This window comes from Acanthisitta chloris, unplaced genomic scaffold (assembly GCF_000695815.1).
Source record: "Acanthisitta chloris isolate BGI_N310 unplaced genomic scaffold, ASM69581v1 scaffold846, whole genome shotgun sequence".
Lineage (NCBI taxonomy): Eukaryota > Metazoa > Chordata > Aves > Passeriformes > Acanthisittidae > Acanthisitta > Acanthisitta chloris.
In genome coordinates, this window is record NW_008678497.1 from 50894 (window position 1) to 55450 (window position 4557).

General features: G+C 41.0%; 1 protein-coding gene across 1 annotated transcript in view; it reads left to right on the top strand.

Annotated features, from left to right (window-relative positions):
• The window catches only part of MAGI1 (membrane associated guanylate kinase, WW and PDZ domain containing 1), a 90971-nt gene that overhangs the window by 455 nt on the left and 85959 nt on the right, over positions 1-4557 (top strand). The gene's annotated exons all lie outside the window — the stretch shown is intronic.

Sequence of the window (4557 nt, forward strand, 5' to 3'; positions counted from 1 at the left end):
ATGACCCAGTTGTGTGGCACTAGGATGCACTGCTTTTGGACTTTTTTTCTCTTCTTTATTCTTGGATAATTGCTTCTAACTTGGGTCATTATCCTTTTTACAGCACAACTTTGCAAACAACAGCACTGAGACAGCCAAGGGGCATTGAAATGTCATGAGGGTGAGAGCAGGAAAAAGATAGCTTTGACTCCCAGAGAAATGCAAGGCAAGTTTGCCATATTTAGGTACACAATAGGATTTGTGTAACTAAACCTGCAGTCTGTATCTCCTCTGAATTGAAAACTCATTTAGGGATGTTTTGTTTGGTTGGTTTTTTTCCTCTGGAGATCATTCAAATCTACCTCTTGAGAAGACAGTGAAATGAAATACATTACAGGTTTGAAAGCCCTTCCAGTGTACCTCAGCTCATTCATGTCATATTTCCATTTGCAAGAAATTTAATGGGAGTTTCTGTAATTATGTAAAATATATAGTCATCAGACATGAACAGAAAAGGTTGTGACATGTGACTTTGGTTTTCAAGGGCTGAAAAAAGGTCCTGAAACACTGTTAGATTACTTCTTTAAAAACTCCCTTGTAAGGGCACCTTTAAACCTTGCACTAATTCCCAACTGCAGTGTCAAACCTGGTTTGCATGAAGATGCTAAATGTATAATTTGGTTTCACTCTTCCACCTCTCTGTGCTGATTAGCTCCATCAGCACCAATGCTGACGTTCCAGCAGCAGCTCCACTCCAAAATGAGCTTTTTCCTCTCCATGTTTCTAATTATATCACTAAATTAGTTTTCTTTGTCGTGGTGCTTGAAATAGATCAGCTGAATGGCCTTGCCATTGCTTCCTGATCGTATTTGTTCTGGTGACCTTTCCACTTGGAAAGACAAAATGGGTAACTGTCTGTAAGCTGGCTCCTGGGACATGCTGGGAATTAGTTTTCAGGAAATGCTGTATCCATCTGGGACAGATATAACGTGGTCGTTTCATTGCTTATGTGATTATATGCAGTAGCAGCTAAACTTTTTAGGTTGCATGGGTTGCTCTTTTCAGTTGCTGAAGATGAGGTTGATTTCTCCAAAGTCTAATGTGTATTTCATTTCTGTGGGTGATAGAAGTGTCTGAACTTTAAAGAAATAAATTGTCAGAAGTGCTGAGAAGCCTCTTTCCCCCTTGACATCAGTGATGCTGGTGCATTGTGGTTCTGGAGTGTTGGCCCATGGAAGGAAAAATCAATGAGAAAAAAGCAAATAATGATGATGCATGTGTGCACATATGCATCAAGACACATTACTATTTGATTGTAATGTGAAATAAATAGAGTTCATTTTTCACTTACGGCTTCAAGAAATCATTTTGCTGCCTTTCGAGATTGCTTTAATGGCTTTGTTGTACTTTTTTTGGAAATCTTATTTTACAACTGTATTGATCAAGACAGTGTTGATCTTGATTAGATCTTGGGAGATGGTGTGATTCAGACTTACTGCTGCAATCACCTGCAATTTCGTCTTGCAAAAAAAAACCAATCCGCCAAAAAACCCAGACCACAAAAAAAGTTAGATTTTTAATGCTCAGGTCTCTGTTATTGCCCAGCTTTAGTCTTAGATGATCTTAATTAGCATTTCTAATAGTGCATTTTGCTGCCACCTTTTTCTTTTTATAAATGTACCACCATGATGAAGGTGATTATATTTTTGACCAGTGATAGCTTATTCGAAACCAGAGGGATGGAACCAAACAGTAGGTAATAATATTCTATTTCTCTGTGAAGAACAATAAAATAATACCTTTCATGTATGGTTTGTATTACAAATAATTCTGCCTATTGTACTGAGTAGGAACGAAACAATTGCAAAGCCAGGGTTGCTTGTGATTACAAGGCACTTAGGTGATTTAGAGGTGAAGGAAGGGGAATGCTATGAAATGGACAGTAGGGATGATGAATGGGGAAGCTTTTGTGTGCCTGGAAGCCACAAGGCTGTGTGGCTGAAGCAGACTGGTGGTTTGGGGTCAGGGCTGTCCCAAGGATCCTTCTAGCCCTTAATTTTTAAGTGTCAGCATGTGGTAGTGGGGGAGATGGATATATACTCTGTATTTTTGTGCTACATTTCAGTAGCTGGAGGGGAAGTCTGACACCAGTGATCAAGATAAAGCTTTGACATTACTGGATGACCTTTGTTTGCCTCTTGAAGGCATAAAGCCACCTGGATACTTGCACTATCACTGGGGAAAAAAAAACCTTGCAGGAGAAGATGTGACACACAAGCATGTGTTTAATAACAGTTACTGAAGAGAAATTCAGGGGAGAAAGATTATAAAACAGGCAGCCACCAGAAGAGGAGGAATGCACAGGACTTTGATGCTGATACAGATACTATTGATTTGGAAGGAATAAAGAACAAGCAGAAGAGAACAGTTGGAAAACATAAAAGAGTAGGAGAGTGTATCAGGTTTTGAAAGAGCAACCTGGGTTTTGAAAGTGCTCTAATTGCAAAAAGAGAAAGTGCAAGCTGAACAGGACAAAAAAGGTGTTGCCAACCTACAGGGCTGTGTAATGTCAATATTATTTCTTCTTCTAGTACACTGCAAATAGGTTCCTTTGGGCAGTTTTTGATTCACATCTCAGTGAGTGCAGAGTGGGCATGGCAGCTGCTGTTCTGGTCACCTGTCATCTCCCTGGTGTGCTCAGCACCCAAAAGGCTTCAAAAATTGTGATCTAGTGGGAGGAGACATTGGCAGGTCATAATTCTTGAGGTTTTCTGTTCCAGTTTTAACGTGCTGATTTATAACCATCAAGCCCAGAAGCATTTTCTTTCTTTCCCTGATGAAAGCTACGTGTTGATCACGTGAATCCAGCGACTGGAGCTGAAACCCTGGAAGAGCTGCCCAAAGCTGTGATCCTGCACCACAATATTGGTGATTTTTGCACCGTGTGTGCTGGTAAAGCTGCAATCAACATGCTCAAGCCAGACAGAAATTCCCATTGACAATACTCATTAGAAAGGAAAAGTCGTTTTAGGCTACACATTGCGTAGGCCTTCTGGTGGATAGGAAATCACCATAATTGTAATCTCAGGCATTTATTGACTGCTCCTTCAGGGCAGAAAATACTGATGGATGCATGGAAGTAATCGTGTAGGTTACTAATTATTTAGCAATTACTTCTGCATTTGAATTGCTGGCTCTCACAGGAACCCCAAGGGAGGGCTCTTTTGAGTAGAGCCACCACTTCCAGATTTTATTCCCATTTCTTCCCCAGCTGCTGAGTGGCCCTGGGCAGATCAGGTAACTGCTCTATACTTCAGGTTACTGGCCTGGAGAATATTAAAACAACACTTACTTCTCTCTTCATTAATATTTCAGCAGGTGCCCTGAGCCTGCAGCTATCTGCTCTTGCAAATAGGAGGGAGAGAGTGGAAGTGGCTGTGTTTCAGAGAGCTGTGCTGAAGGCAGTGGTGGAGATTGGAGCTATGCAGAGACACATGGGGACATTAGCATGGTGGCTGAATTTTGAACAGGGTTGGCTGTGTCATTGGGGTCTGGCAAGGCTGTATTAATGAATGCCTGCCCAGCACTTAGTGATCCTCAAAAGAAAAAGTGCTGCACTTTATAACATGTGAAGGGTTATTACATTATAGTGTATTATTGTCAAGGCATCGTCTTTCATTCTCAGGACAAGTGTTATGTGATTGCCAAGAGAAGTAATAAGTAATCTGCATTAGGCTCACGACTAAGATGTAATAGGGTGACTTGCTAACGTTTTGAAAGTATATAAAACTAGCTACTGTGGACAGGGTCTCTGATTGTGGTGCTTAATGAGTGTAATAAATTACCTTAATAGCACGGTTAGAATTTCAGCTGAAGTCGAGAGGTGTATTCAGCAACATGCTTCAAATCAAGATGCCTTTAGCCTAATTTATCTGACGTGCTCGTTCTCCTTGGGTTTCTCTGCAGCAGCCCCACTCCCCTAGATGCTTTAGCAAAATGACTGGGTTTTCTTTGCTGGGCTTCTGGTGCCTTCATAGCTTGTGGGTCTCACCAACTTGGTCCAGCCTTGAAATGAGATCTGTGTCTGTGGCAAGCAGAACATGATGAGAAGATTGGGCAAGTAAGGGTGGCAGGTGCTGGGGATGCCCATGCAGTGGAACATGTTCCACTTAATCAGATAAGATCCACTGATTGTTGTCTCCATATTACAGATTGACTCATTAAGTCATAGCAGCTCCTTTAGCACCACTGCAGCATATCATGTCGATTATCCACATATTAACATCTGTGCACTGCAGAAAGTTTCCTCTTCTACCTTTGGCTTTTATACTTTAATTGCTTTTTCTTTTTCTTGTTACTTTTTAAACACTAGTAGAGAAAAACTGGCAGCACACTGCTGTGTATGTGCATGGTTATCAGTGTTAAGCATGAGTGCTGCTGTACCCAAGTGTCATCTGATAACAATGCTTCATTCTATAAACAGCTAAAGTGGTGCCTGAGTAACTCTTGTTCTCTAAAAGCAAATATTCAAGTATCTGATAGGGGTTTAGAGTGGCTTTGAATTTCCTGTGGCATTCC